The sequence below is a fragment of the Eucalyptus grandis genome, chromosome 3, assembly GCF_016545825.1.
Source record: "Eucalyptus grandis isolate ANBG69807.140 chromosome 3, ASM1654582v1, whole genome shotgun sequence".
Taxonomy (NCBI): domain Eukaryota; kingdom Viridiplantae; phylum Streptophyta; class Magnoliopsida; order Myrtales; family Myrtaceae; genus Eucalyptus; species Eucalyptus grandis.
The window spans coordinates 20,411,950-20,427,671 of record NC_052614.1 but is presented as its reverse complement, the minus strand read 5'-3'; the positions used below and the strand labels follow the sequence as shown (position 1 = coordinate 20,427,671).

The 15,722-nt window shown below is 38.5% G+C and overlaps 1 protein-coding gene and 1 long non-coding RNA gene across 8 annotated transcripts in view; one reads left to right on the top strand and one right to left on the bottom strand.

Moving 5' to 3' along the window:
- LOC104445421 (disease resistance protein RPV1-like) overlaps positions 1 to 15,722 on the top strand; it is an 82,211-nt gene that overhangs the window by 30,979 nt on the left and 35,510 nt on the right. For 2 of the 7 annotated variants that reach the window (XM_039308830.1, XM_039308832.1), the window contains 4 exons: positions 421 to 547; positions 727 to 961; positions 1,493 to 1,715; positions 2,192 to 2,608. The exons of 4 other annotated variants lie outside the window; for them this stretch is intronic. The gene's annotated coding sequence lies outside the window, so the exon portion shown is untranslated. Of the gene's footprint in view, positions 1 to 420; positions 548 to 726; positions 962 to 1,492; positions 1,716 to 2,191; positions 2,609 to 15,722 lie in introns of those variants that run through there. One more of the 7 variants, XM_039308831.1, reaches the window with a different exon arrangement.
- LOC104445420 lies at positions 3,184 to 6,188 on the bottom strand. The gene is made up of 2 exons (XR_725955.3): positions 5,484 to 6,188; positions 3,184 to 3,682 (listed from the first exon to the last, which is right to left on the bottom strand). It is a non-coding gene; the product is annotated as an uncharacterized LOC104445420 (long non-coding RNA).

The following is a 15,722-nucleotide window of genomic DNA, read 5'->3' as shown; positions in this document are numbered from 1 at the left end:
TATCTAATGAAATGGCGGAATGTATGTTTTTCTTTTCCCTGATAGCTAAATCTAATTAGAGCGAAATATGAAGTAGCCAATAAATTGTTGGTGAAATATTTACATGGTTAATAGATATATAATCATCATACTGCCAATAGTTGGATAATTATGTTGAGTTCATGAAGTCCTTTCATATAGATATTTGCCGGAAATTAATAAAGCTATGGATTATGATAGATCTGCTAGCACTCGTTTGCATAATTAGTTTTCAACGTGATGTGTAAACCAAGGTGTATAATGTACACCTTGGTTTACGCATGATCCATAAATAAAATAAAATATGCATTGTACCTTAACTATGATATGAAGCATTGGAATGGTCGGACTTCAAAGCAGATGGATTGGATAAGAAGACTGATTCATTTTTTCTTGTACTAGGAAGATGCAAGGGAAACAGATGCAGAAGAATCAGTGATGGAGACCAATAACTACTATTCTCAGAACTTGCCATTGACTATAGGTTTTCTATGGTCTCCAGAACCCGATACTGAGCTCGATTCTACAAGTAAGTCACTGCTGTTAAAATGAATATAATGTCATCCTGTCACACAAATTAACATCTGTTAGCTTATCAACGTACAAAAACTAACAGGAATTGAACTAATCTTTGGATGTTCTGCTGCTGCTATTTTGGATCTAATATCATCTATTAGCTTCCCTCAATAGTACAAACTATTCTTGCAGGCTTGAATAATTCCAAGTTCTTCCACGAACCGCATCTTCGGATGTTTCCAGAAGTTTATGCTCAATTCTATAAGCAAAATGTTACTGATTCTAGCAATGGAGAGATGAATGAATTCACAATGTGATCGAGTTTGGGAACCTGTGAAATTGCCAGAAGTAATGGAGTTTGCTCTAAGGACATGTCCCCCCTCTCCCAGGTCCATCACAAGAGAAAATTTTTGTGGATTTGTCCGAGGTAATTAATTCCGTTTTGTGAAAACCCATTTGTGTGCCACATCGATTTCCAATACATACGATACTTTTCTCAAAGGTGTGCAATATCGGACCAGGTCAAGCTCTAGGTATCGGTATGTTCTTCTAATTATTTGTGCCTTAGGTCCCTCTTTTTTGTCATGCCGTAAGAAGTCATTTTTAAGCAGTTAAAGAAGAAGAAGACCTAATTCTCCAGATAACCCAGTATTTCGGAGTCAGTAGCGATGATTGTTATCACTTTTTTGGTCATATACAGCAAGGCACTGTTTCTTTATCCATTTTTGGTAGATTAATGGTTCTATCAAAGTTGCTCAAATAACTTAGTAATGCCAAAATACGAAAAAAATAAAAATAAAATGCACGAAACAATCAAACTGGAAATAGACTGTATATGGGGCTGTTGATCCTTAATCTAAACTAGCTCACAGTACACATGAACTTGAAAAGAAAAATGACAGTGAAATAAGAAAGTGGTGACAGTAAGCCTCTTGACAAAACTCTTCTCCCTTTGCAGATATGGAGGAGAGCTCTATTCCTATGTGCTACAGATTGAGTTCCCGGGAAACGGATTTTTGGACTTCACTGGATAAAGCAGGCCACTGAGGGACTAGTTTTCGGGTTGATTACGCTGAAGCTACAGTGGAATGGTTTCATATGCAATATATGGAGAGTTAGGAATGACTTGCTGCATAATTAACTTGCTCCTCCTGGTTGTGATGAATCCCCTTGTGTTTGCGGTAAGATATAGCATCGAAGGGTGCGTAAGCTGGTGCAGAAAAAAGTTATTCTGACTTGGCATTTGCCTGAAGTGTATTGGTATGCTTGGCCTTTAATAACTAGTCTTGTAACTGTTTTGGATATTTGGGCAGTTAGTGTTCACGTTCTAGTTGGAGCTAAGATTGTTGCTTGAGTAGTGTGCTAACGATATTATTAGGTTTGGATAAATTATATTGAGTGGACAATTTGATGGAGATCTTTGATGAATCGACTTTGAGGATGGTAGGTCTCAAGGGTTCTTTATTTATTTATTTGGGTAGGTCTTGAGTTTGAAAAGCTGGAATTCAATGTATTTAGGTTTCATTGATTCACTAAACAATGATTATCACCACAAAATGATTCTGGTCACCTGTTAATTATCACCACAAAAACGAAATGTCTTGATTAACTAAACAATGATTCAAGTGATTTGGAAGAGCTATGCTGATGATTGTAGGGAGCTGCACGATGAACTTCCTCCTGAACAATGGAGATCGGGCCATTTGAGAAAAGCAAGGGCTGGGATCAATTCGTTGAATTTTGCCGAAACGGACTAGGCAGGATGGGCAGCAAGAAGGGCGACATCATGAGCGTTGGTTAGTGTCGTGATCAAACGGTCCCAGATTGAAACAATTTGATCCAAAGGTGGGGAACAACGACGGGCTTAACTTCCTCGGCAAGTTTTGCACGCTAAGATTTCCAGAAGTTTATTTACCTTTTAGACCATCTAGATCATAATCGATGAAGCTTGAGATTGGGGGCAAGTGATTGACTCCATGCTACATCTCGCGTCAGATCATCATCTCGCAACTTCCTCTGTCATTTATTAGAGAAACGCTCCTATAACAATGAATCGGTATAGTGATTTTACGACTCTCATAGAAAAGCCAACAATATCATGCCCTAATTTTTATTAATTAGGATATTACCTACGTTCTTCAAATTTATCATGAGCTTCTTAAACTCATCTGAGCGGTCTTTGTTGGAAGTACATTTAGCATGTTGAAATTGAAATATCATCTTCAACATATATGATAATTATTTAAACCCTTTCTCATGTAAAGAGCCCGAAATTTTCCTCATAATGCTGCGGCATGTCTCTTCTCAACCGCTTTTATTAAAACCTAATCCAACGATATCGATATGATTATAATATTTGCCCTCTCCATTAACTCATCTTTATTGGCATCTTTGATCATTTTCAGCAACTTAGCCTTGCCGTCCAATTTCTCATCTCACTTCGCTGCCCAATTTGTTCTTTCCATTGAACTTCTGAATTTCTATTTTTGCCTTAGACAGAATTGCAACAACAAAATTTCGAAACAATGATCATACAAGCAAAAACCCTAAATCAAATATAGAAAGATCCTAAACTTAGCTCTAATACCAATTATCGTAAAATTAATGCGAAAGCTAATCGGATCCTATTATTAGATCAACGAGCAAGCATGAAATAACCAGATAAATCAACAAGGAACAATAAGAAATGCATGAAGTCCCAGTGTCAGTATCTACTTTAGAGGGAGATCGGTTGCAAATTATCCACTAATCAATCGAAGGATTATAAAGTACGACAGCTCACATTTTCAAGCGCTTCTCATTCCACCTAAAGCACAGTGTTTAGCCTTAAGAAGAATTACGGTTTGAAACACCCGCATCTCCGGAAAGAGAAGGGAGGATGTAACTCTTCGCGCAAAAAACGATCACCGTGAGTTCCTCTTCCTCTCCGCGTAGCTAGAAGGACACCTCCACCTTTTTACTTTTCTTTTTACGCGGCTGAAGGGGATGAGAAAATTAGAACCCACGCCTTTGCATTTTTCTTCCTCTGACAAATCTACTGAACCCACAAGTATATATAGAATATGAGAGCCCCTTCTTCTTCTTTTGTACGGCCAAAATAAGTCCCTCCTCCACATGCGATATAGACAAAGAGCCCAAGAAGTCGAATCTGTCAAACATAAATACACTTCATCGAACAGAAAACAAAATCAAATTTTCCAAAGCCCAAAAGGTCCAAATTTGACTTGGATTAAAGCGAACACCAAATTTGAACAAATCAAAATCCTTTGAGGTTTCATGCACATTTCAAAACTCGAGACATAACTTAACAAAAAGTAGGTCGCTAAGGTATTAGTAAAGGTCTAGCATCGAATGGCCCAAGTTGCCGCAGCAAAAAGTTGATCCCCAGCTTAGTTTGATGGAGAAATGAATTTAACTTGCCCGTTAGAATAACTCATCTTTTCCTGTTCTAGGATGATAAGATGGAGAAAAATCTGGAATATAAAAAATCAAAAAAGACAGCATTGATCGTTCCGTAGGCATATTACCATGTATCTGCAAGCCCTTGGGTTTTCCAAGTGAGAAGTCTTCGCAGGCAGACAGGAAAAGTACATGTCTTGCAGGACTATGCAGACGTCGTGTCAGGAAAACTGAATGGATCTCTATGCATTATGGTTAAGGAATAAAAGCTAAATCGTGGCTCCAAGGGAATACTTGCACTCTTCTTGATAAACTGATGTGCATTGTGGTCAAGGGACAAGTTTCCTGGAAACAGGAATGCAATTTGCATATGCAATCTACTCTGCTTTGAGGATTTACTAACTGTCCATTCGTTGAGAGGTAAGTCACTCCCTTCATGAATATCAGATTGCTTGCCACATGCAAGCATCATCAAGATTTTCGACAACTTAGATAATAGTTTCCAATGCATATGATACTTTTATCTAGGTAAATGAATGAATCTACCAAAATTTCTCAAATAACTTACAAGTGCAAAAACCAAAAGGAGAAATGAAGAGAAAACAAGCTGAAGTAGGCAACTTTGGGATATCCCAAATGGTGATCATTAAATGAATATTGTACGAACACCTCCAAAATTTCTCAAGATTACTAACATGTGCAATCCTTGGCCCAAGCATTATGCTGTCACGGATGACTAGATCTAATAGGAGAAAATAATAGTCTTTCTTGTGCCAATATCTGTAAAGTGGGCAAAACTGATGGTAGAAGAGACTAATTAGTTGATTATCTGCAAGCCATTCTAATTTCTTCTAGGATGAGGTTGCAGTGGCAGAAGCAAGGACAGACACTACTGACTACGTCTTCTCAATTCTCAAGAGTCTGACATCGAGCATTTACTTGAGTTTATGCAACAACAATTCTAATTTCTTTTGTTCAGTTCTCATCCAATCAAATCTTCGAATCTCATGTGGCTTTCATTTCATTGTTTATTTTCAACTCATTTACAGCTCTTGTTTCTTCTCAAATCAGGCATACTTGCAGCTCGTTGCTCCAGACACAAGCTCTTTTGATATTGCAACAAGCATCGATGACTCATGTATACAATCATAAGTAGCCTCATGTCCAAGTAGAAAATAGTACTCCCAGCATTCTCCTCTTTCCTTCAGCACTTCACCATCTCAAAGTAACATGCAGGAGCACCATTTGACATACACAATCACATATGAACAGGATTCGATCCATGCAAACACTCATGAACAGCATTTAACATACATCACCTATACATCTAATTAGTTCACATTTCAATCAACTATATACAGGAAATCCAGCAAAGACACGACCTACGAAACTTCAACTGGACATCAAGACGTTGGTAAACAGAATGCAATAGGAACTGTCGAAAAGGTTGTGAGCAAGTGGTGTGAAGTACTATTAACACCAGAATGGCATAGAGTAATACAGAACAGAAACATCAGAGTAGAAAATCCATGCGTACAAGCAATTCTTACCACTTAATTGGAAAAGAAACAACCTGGCGGTGATAAGGTGATGACACGCACGGCAATCATGAGGCGGCTGTTGCTATGGTTCACGTTCCAACGGCCCGACTTCATCTCCACGGAACGCCCTCAAGCTCATTGGTCCCTCTGTTTTCTTATGAACAACATCAGAATTGACACAAAACAGAACAGAAATCAAAAGACAAATCCGAAAGCAACCGAAATCAATTCTAAAATTAATCGGAGACGAAGCGACCTGGCAGGTGTGGCTCTCAGTTGATGGATTTCGTCATCCCCGGAGCGTCGTGGAGCAGGATATATGGCAGCGGAGATGAAAACGCAGCGGAGGATCGGAGATAAAGCCGCCGGAGTCATCGCTACTCCCAGAGGAATAGCAATCGAAGGAGCGAATAGAGCCGCGGGCGATTAAGAGGAGCAGCGACGACGACAACGATGGAAGGTGCGTAGCGACCATGGAACCGCGAGCCAACATCAAACCGCCGGAGAAACTGGTGCACGGATACGTCAGGACACTTGAATCGGCGGCGACGATTCCCCTCTGGCGAACCTCGAAACGAAGGAAAATGGAGCTTCCGGCGAGAGCCCCGACGAAGGATTTGAGAGTTCTCCATCTCAGAGCAAGGATCTACATTCTCGGTCGCTATGGAGCGCGGGCTCTTAATAAAATATATTTTAGCGGGATTTCTTGGTACATAATAGCATTTCTATTCTAAAAAGTTAAAATGTATGCAAGTCCTTCATCTTCTAGTCCAACTTCCCCGATTTCCCACTATTTCTTCGAATTTTTGGGCAAATTAGTTATTATTTCGAATCTAATAGTGAACATGGAAAACATTAAAGGGAAGCAACAACTTATAAGCAGTAGATACATATTCAATCGATTATGCAGTCCATGACGAAGCACCGTGACGATATTCAAGAAATGCAATAGCTTATGAGTGAAATGTCCATATTCAAGATATCTAGCCAACGGTTCAACTAAATCTCGATATTCTTTATACATGATGATCTTGTAGAGCTAAATGCAACTATGTCGAAGGAACAAAGTTCACTTCATCTTAATAAGAGTAGGATGCAACAATGGATTGAGATTCTCAATCATTAGCAGTCTAGTCATGTTAGTAGACACAAGCATCTTTGATAGTGATTTACTTTTGTCAATGGGATGAAAACCACATTTCCTAACAGTTATAATGGAAGAGAGTATAATCAAGATTTAAAGCTTTTTGAATGGTTTGATAAAATCCTAAAATTTGTCTAAAGAGTGCAATTGGATACTTCTATTAGCACCCTTAGTTTGGAGCGACAAAAAAATTCCAATGCGACTTTATACAATATTTTGGAGGATACTCGATGCCAGACACCAATCAACAAAATGGACTAGAAACTTGAAAAAATTTAGGGAGGGGTGGGAGAAGGGGGTGGCGCTGCCGCACCTCTATGGACAGCAGCGGCGACCAACCCTCTCGCGGCCACTCACACGAGTACCACAGCGTTTCCATGAGGGCAAGCACCTCAGCAAATTGATACCACGTCATCGCCTCATCAAAGGTTGAGCACAAATGTAAGCCCTTACATGTTAACGTACGGGCAAGAAGCTGTTTTTCTTTTGAAAATAACTACTCAATCCCTGAGAGTTAGGTTACAAACGACATGTTAATGAAAGACTGCGAACGATCGATGTATATGAATTTAGATGAGTTGGATGTAATTAGATCATTGGACACTTGAGTATAGTACTGCAAGAGATGCAGGAAAATAAATCACAAAGCCGCGAGGAATGATCAGAAGAAAATCTGCATTGATGTTCTTTTTCTTTAGGTCAAAGTCATTCCTTTACAGTAGTTATAAATATCGGAAGGCATTCCTCCATTTTTCTATAGGTTTCTATAAATTGGTGCCTGATGGATGAGTGGTTCTTGATCTCTGGATGTCGCTCATCACAATTCTGCATAAGCACGTCGACTTTCCTCTGCTTTTCCTTCATAAGCTTCCCTTCGCGATGAATGACGGCTGCTTCAATTTGATGCTCAATATCAGCAATAAATGTTTGGAGCCTCTCTTTTCCCTCTGCAAGCTAAGCCTTTCTTTTAAAGATCTCTCCCTCATGACAAAGTCGAACTTGTAGCCCTCCAAAGCTTTCTTCCATGGCTTTTGACACTTTCATTTGCTTTTGCTTGCAGTTGTACCTAAAAGCTTCAATGCCATCCTCAGAGAGAGTATAAAATTCTTCATACTCGTGCTGATATTCAGTAAGATTAAGTCTGTCTTCATCCTGGATCAGTTAGACCAGCAGAAACTTTATATTCTTTTATTTTCGAGGTCTGAGTCAGAGGCACTGTGGGAATATCCACACCAAAGGAGTAAATATAATTCTTCCCACTCGGCTTCAGCTCTTCAGAAATTGATGGGCTAAGATGGCCAGATGATGAAGCCATACCGACAATAATTGAGTTCAACTCCTGGTCGATTTTAGGGTTGACAATGCTGAGCAATCCTTGAGTTCTGTTTCGCTTGGCCAAGGGAGTCTTTTCTACTTCTTCTTTGACAATGACTGTTGACGACTTTCGTTTGCAGGTTTCAACTGCAATCGAGAGAAAGACGTTAGATGGTTATTAAAGGACGAAAGGAAAGAAGGAAATGACAAACAAATTTTTACCAAGTCCTGTCCTGTAATTACTCGAGTATTGATAATGATGGGTTCGATGGGGATGCATTAGAAGTTTGAAACACTCCAAACAGATCATCCTTCTTTCACCTTCTCTAAAAATGAATCGCCGCCTTTGACAAACATCCAATTGGAACACAAATTCCACCACCCATTAAAAAAAAAAAAAAATCGTGCTCTGTGGGTTCTTGAGGAATGGAATATGCATGTACCGATTGAATATATTGAGGCAGCTGTCGACGTAATGCAATGTCGCATCTGTGCTCAGTTTGTGGAGAGAGGAAGTTTCGTTTGATATATAGTTGGCCTAGGAATTCCCTGAGCCAACCCACACTGTTGAGCACAATATTTAGGATGATAAACCCAGAAATCGGGGAAGAATATTTCTCTGTTTGACAAATTTAAGAGGATGATCAACAGAAGTCCTCCAGAATCTCTCAATCATGGCCGAGCCATTATAAGAGCAAATAAAGAAGTAGGAATATCTATGGGAAAGAAGTTGAGATTTTTACGCCTTAGGTTGCAATATGAAAATACTTGGATTGGGGCAAACTCTAGGTTAGTATGTTCAACTAATAATTTTAATGCCTTAGGTCGCTCTTTTTTTAAAGTCGTAAGAAGTCAGTTTTAAACAGTTAAAGAAGAAGATGACCTAATTCTCCACATAATTCAGTAATTCAGAGTAAGTTGCTGTAATTGTTATCAATTTTTGGTCTACCAAAACCACTGTTTCTCTTTCCTTCTTTGGTAGATTGACTGTTCTGCCAAAGTTGCTCAATAACTAAAGAATTAAAATAATAAAATAAGGGAAAAATGAAGAAACAATCAAGCTGGAAATAGACAGTTTTTGGGACCGCTGATCGTCAAAAATCAACTTAGTAATAGCTCCTTGAAAATCTGTCAAGATTTTACTAACATGCACAATCACAATAGATGGCCCTGCATTTCTCAGCCATTAGATGACTAGACCTAACGGAAGAAAATCTCTGTTTTTCCTCTGCCGATGTTTGCAAATTAGACAAAGCTAATGGTCAAACAAAAATGGTTGGATGATATGGGCATTTGCACATTCCATAATGCTAGCCAAAGAGCATTTGTAATGACTATGTTTTTCCTCTGCCGATGTTTGCAAATTAGACAAAGCTAATGGTCAAACAAAAATGGTTGGATGATATGGGCATTTGCACATTCCATAATGCTAGCCAAAGAGCATTTGTAATGACTATCATTAGAACCTTTGTTCAAGTAATTCACTGGTAATGGCAGAAGAGACTAATTAGATGATATCTGCATTTTTGCATCCTACAATGCTAGTCAAAGAGCCATTCGAATTTTCTTCTAGTAGGTGGCGGTGGAAGAGGCAATTGAAGGATTGATGGCAGATACTCAAGCAATTTACTGCTATTAATTTTCTGTTCTGCTATCATATAGCGCAATGTACATCAGCATGTTTTCCATTTACTGCTATCATTTTGCAGGTGCACCTGCCTGGCGCATCTTTGGATGTTTGACAAATGGTACTACAACTTTTTATCCAGTGCCGATATCATCTGTAGGCCGGTGTGTTGTCAAGTATTGATGGCGTTGAACTCCAATTGAAATATGTTCTCCAGCTTCTCTCTGGTCTAATACTTCATTTCAAGTTCTTCTTCATGAGATGCTGCCTCCCTTGGCCGTTGTGTGATTTGGTATATGAGTAGGATTCTTCAAAGTAATTGTAATGTCACTACCTAAATTATGAAGAAAGCTGGCACAGAGTTAATAGAGAAATGCCAAAAGCAAGTTAATCACGGCATAACAATGAGAAATGTACGAAGATATCCCCTCCATAAGGCATGAGGCAAGATATTTGGAGTTCAATTGTATTGGATGCAACATTTGCGGTTCCTTGATTTATGGACTTCGGCCCAGTGGGGTCCTTGATCTCAGGGCACTATATTGATTGAGTGATATAATCTGATTACCAACTAGACTATAAGCTTGGGCCCTAGGCTGATGAGGGTGTAAAAGCGAATCCTGCTTGATTTGTCGAAGCTCATAGTACACATGAACTTGAAAGAAAAAAGAAAGCGGAATAACAAAAGTGGAAACAACATGCCTCTTGACAACTTTCTTCTCTCTTCACAGATACAGAGGAGAGCTCTATTGCCATGTGCTATTGTTCGAGTTCCTGGGAGTTGGACTTTTGGAATTCACTGGATAAAGCAGGCCAGTAAGGGACTAGTTTCAGGTTGGTTATGCCGAAGCTAGTGCAGAAAGGTTCCATATACAATCTGCGGAGAGCTAGGAGTGACTTGCTGCATAATCAAGTTACTCTGGCTGTTGATGTTGTGATGAAGTCTCTTATGTTTGCAGTAAGACTAGGTATCGAAGGGCCCAAACTGCTGCAGCAAAAGTTAATTCTAATTTGACATTGGCCTTAAGTTCGTAACTGGTAAATTTGATGTAACAGAACGTAAATTGGTGTGCTTGATCTTTAGCAACTAGTCCTGTAACTGTTTTGGATATTTGGGCAGTTATTATTCATGTTCTGGTTGGAGCTGATGTTGTTGCTTGAGTATTTTCCTGCTTATCTGTCGTACTCAGCCGCCAGTAATGGTTTGCTGAACGTGATCACCTGTTTGTGACTTGCACTGGGTTTGGCTTCCCAGCATGGTTTGATGAAGAAATGAATTTAAATTGCCCATAAAAAGATATGTATTTAAAAATATTTTCAAGCATGATAGGGACATACATTCTTGTTTGAAGAAAGACATTGCGAGAGTCATCCTTCGAAAAGGTCCTCAAATCCACTATTTATCATGGTGGTAGGAGTCCCTCCTTTAATCTGAATACGAAAATGAAACGTGGATATAAGGGGCGTGGGCACAGTAAGAGAAAAATGGACACCAACAATTTTGGAAATATTGTTGGTTTTGGATAAACAATATTGAGTAGATAATTTTGGAAAAATTCATCTATATGATGAAGATCTTTAATTAATCAACTTTCAAGATGGTAGGTTATCATTTGAAAAGCTGGAATTTGACAGGAGGTTTCATTGTAGGATAATACTTTTTGTTCATACCATCATTGGGCCATCTACTAGCATCGATGTATGGAAATATCACGATGTATACTATTTATACAGTATATATATCCTCATCTCACATAATCATGAATTTTATATAAATGAGATTCATACAATATGACATATATAACATGCACACTAAGTAATTTCTTCTCGGAGAGGAGTTATAGACTATGTAGGATGGCTCTTTTGTATATGCACCAAAACCTTAGATCAACCCTCAATACTTCTTTGACCACTTAACTATAGTTGCTTAATTCATGTAAAATCCTTTCCTGGAAGCAGCTTGACTGTTCATGTAACCGTACAAACCGTGCCAACCTCCTTTTTCACTTTTGCAAAAAGAAAATGTGATCACATAAATGGTCGATCAAAGGAGAAATTATTCTATGTACTTACAATATGCACTAAACTAAATCTAGATTGCCAAATTTGGTGGACCACCAGTGATTTTAATGGTCCATATTCAATTTGATATATATACTGCGCTCATGTAATATAATTTCTGCAATCGAAGCCAATGGTAAGAGGAGAGTTATCTATGTTGGTTTCGGTATTGCAAGAAAATTTTCCTCTTTGGCCATGTCCGGAGTATAATTTGTTATGAGATTTCATACCACATTAATTTATTTGTTAGTTATCAAGAAAATTGTCCAAAAAGTTATAAATCTATTATACGACATTCACGTCAATGATTTCTAGCACTATGATTTTCTGGTTTCTTGTCTTTTTTTATTTTTTGACGAGGTGGATTTGTGAGGGAAAAATGAATGTTCGTTTCCGTCCCTTTATTTTTAACTAAAACCATAAAACTAATTGTGATTAGGACGGGAGGGCATTTTTGTTAGGCACTAAATAAAAGTAAAATTATTCTTCATATTTTTTGTCAAAATTTATATCACTATGGGTAATTGTTTAGAAAAATATTTCTTCTTTTATCAATATTAGGTAATTGTCTATGATCTTGTACAACCCAAGAGCCAATGCAAGTGCAATTTGTACAATCTAAATTTTGACAAGATTTGGAAGTTACTACCTTTTCCAAAACCCAATTTAGTTCGAACTACGCATACATCATTTTTATAAAGGGTCATGCTTTTCGCACTTCTCCTTTGACTTGTACCAATCATTCTGCTGTGTTTTGATCATATTAGCCCTTGCTTTTTCAAATGTCAGCATGCTCAAACGTGGTGCCCATTGGTGTTTCTTTTTTATTTGTTTGGTCTTCGTCTTCCACTTTCTCCTCCTCCTTAGTCCGCCCAAGCACAGTCCATTTAAGTTCTTTGTATTGTTCTACGTTCTCTTTTTTTCCCAGTCTCTTTAGAAATCTGGCAATTCTTGTGCGCCCCTAGCTTGATGAGAAAAATCATACCGAAAGTCCATTCCATTATCAACGTGACTTGAAGCATCGCTACGCCAATCTTGCACATCATTAGCCGTCGGAGCCACCGAACATTGAGTTTGCTTATCAATGCTGAAGCCGGAAAAGTTGCTTGAGTAATCATCGATATTGACGGAGGTGCGGAGGATCCAGGCCAATCAGCGAACTTGGAGGCATCCTGGTAGTAGTGGGTGGATGATACGCAGGTCTTCACTGTTTGATCAGACAAGCAGTGGACGTCGAAGAAGAAGAAGAAGCAGAGCGAGAGAGCAACATTGTTTTTGGAGTATTGGGAATTGGCGCGAACGGATTATAAAATTGGGAAAAGAGAGAGTGGAGAATGGAGATAGACTGGGCGGATGACGAAGTGGACGGCTTGTCGTTTTGTGGGTGCCATATCAAATGGAAATGCTGAATCTTTTTTTTTTTTTTTTCAATATGATTAAATGGACTAATTAATTTAATAAAAATGATTAATTTCTTTTACCCTCCTTTCAAGCAATGTTGGAGGGATGCACTTGCATCAAAATTGATGCAATCATGCATGTGAAGGCTGATGTCATATTCACAAGGATGATATCACTCATGTCCAGCAGTATAAATATAATTATTATGTAATCACATAAGATTACGTATAATTGAATAACTATACTGATGTAATCTAAATCTATATGTGGATGTGAAATGAAACTTTTAGGACAAGATTGTTTTTACCAATCAAACTCTTAGTGAATGTTCGAAGTTGGCCATCGAATTTTCACTTATATTCAAATTGATCCTAGTACAATGTTTTCTTTTAGGGGGTCTCTGACTCTCCATGGTCAAGCAATTTTAATTGGTTTTCCCAAAGAGAGCTTACATGGCAGCAATTTTTTTTCCCTGATGGAGAATGCAAGAAAACCTTTCTTTGCAGTTAGAGGGCAACTTTTTGAGCTATTTAGAGGTCTACAAGTATATGTCATCTTCAAAGACAATACTTACGAGTGTTGATGCACGCTATTTAGTAATCCATGATGCAATGGAGTCAGAACCTTTAGAAGAAAGAATGTTACTTAAAAAAATAAATAAGCTGGGCAGAACTTAAACTTATTTATATTTTCTATTGTGTATACATTTTTTCAATTTAACTTAATTTACATGTGAAAGAAAAAAGAAAATTTGCTCTAGAATCCAATTTTATGCATTTATTATACCACTAATTTCCTTACAACATATCTTTAGGTTAATATAATCCAAGACAAAGACATATTTACGATTTTGCTTTTGCAATATTTCCCGGGATCACAAGCATAATATTATGACACATTTTCTTCCTCTTATCAATATTTTGACTCTTAAATTATTGTATTAATCTAAGAAGTTACAAATATTATTATTCAAACAATCTTCGACTCTTTCTTTGAATCACATTTCCTTTATTGTAGATTACTCATGATTGTAAACTTGCAAATAAAGACATGTTCAAGTGAAGTCTGCATCAAGTAACTAACAAACAGACCAAAAAAACCAAAAAGAGAGCTAGTGTCATTGCTTGAGCAGTTTACTAATCAAGTTACTAAGCTGCTAATAATGGTTTGCTGAATGGGATCACTCGCTATGGGTTTGGCTATCCAGCTTAGTCTGATGATGAATTGAATTTAACCGGCCCGTCCAAAAAACAAGAAAAGAAAAATTGAATTTCGGAATATTTTTTGAGCTTGACCAGGTCAAACGTCCTTCTCCGTTTACTTTAAGCATCGTATGCCGAACCAGGCCAACTCCGAGCAGGCAAAAACCAGAGCGAGACAGAGAGAACTTTTGCGAGAGAAGCCCCCCAAAAAACATGGCAGCAATCGTTGGTTCCAGCGCGTCGGCGACCCAGTACGACGTGTTCCTGAGTTCCAGAGGCCCCGACACTCGCGACACCTTCACCGACTGCCTCTACCGGGACATGGTCGGCCAGGGGATCGTCGCCTACAGAGACAGCGAAGAGCTTCACGCTGGTGATCGGATCGACGATCTCCTGAGAGCGGTCGGCTTGTCCAAGTTCTGCGTACCGCTCTTCTCCAGTGGCAATGCTTCGAGCGCTTGGTGCCTCCGCGAGCTCGCTCGAATAATGGGGCTCGACGAAGCGTAAGTAAATGCTTATTAATGGACCTTTTTTCAAGCGTCAGCCGAAATGCTATTCTCTTAAAGTTCTTGTAAATGGCAGTGAAAACTAGCTGGAGTGGTTCAAAAATTCGACAGGAAATATATTGGTCGATGCGTCATATGCAAACCGGATTTTGATATCTGAGCAGTAAATTTCATTTCTCACAATATATATAATAAAACAAAAATAAAACAGAGACAATTCACCAATTCTCATACATAAGCAGTGCCATTATGGCTACTGATAGTTACAGGAGTGAATTGGATCTTATTCTAGAATGATGTCCGTAATCTGGACGGCAAAGAAGCATCTTCTTTCTCAGTAATAGGGGAAATTGCCGGTTTATCTGGGACTTGAAATAGTGATCCAAGTCAAATGCTATCTGCTAGGAAGTAGTAGTGAGATTGTTATTTGTTTTCTTTTACTAAAAGTGTTTGGTTTGCAGCAGAACCCGTGAAGCCCTTGAGCACGATTTGAAACAGGTTGTGCTTAAGCTGAGTGGAAACAACAGACCTCTTGGCAGCAAATTTTTAAGTTGGGAAGTGGGTCAGACCTCTGGGGTAGACGATAAGAGTGTCAGACGAAGGATCACCTCATGGCAAAAGGGTGAGATGTTGGGAAGGGGGTCATTTGGAGATGTCTATAAAGGCTTCAGCGAGTAAGATTCCTTTGCTTTTCTCTTTGATAATCAGTAAGTTATTCTTGCTATAAGCATTTTCTGGGGAAAAGTACAATCAGACTTCTCCCATTATGATGTTCACTTGCAGTTTTGTTGCATTTATGAGTGCTGCATTCTGTGGTTGGAATTAGGATGACTTCTGTATACTGTAGAACGCGTTATCATTTGGTTGACATAAGGTGCCTTAAATAGACATGTCAAATGGTTATTCAATTGCTTAAAGTGCTCGATCTTCATATTTGGATTGGAGTTCTAAGATTATTGGTTTTCCTTATTGAAGACCATTCTTGATCATCAA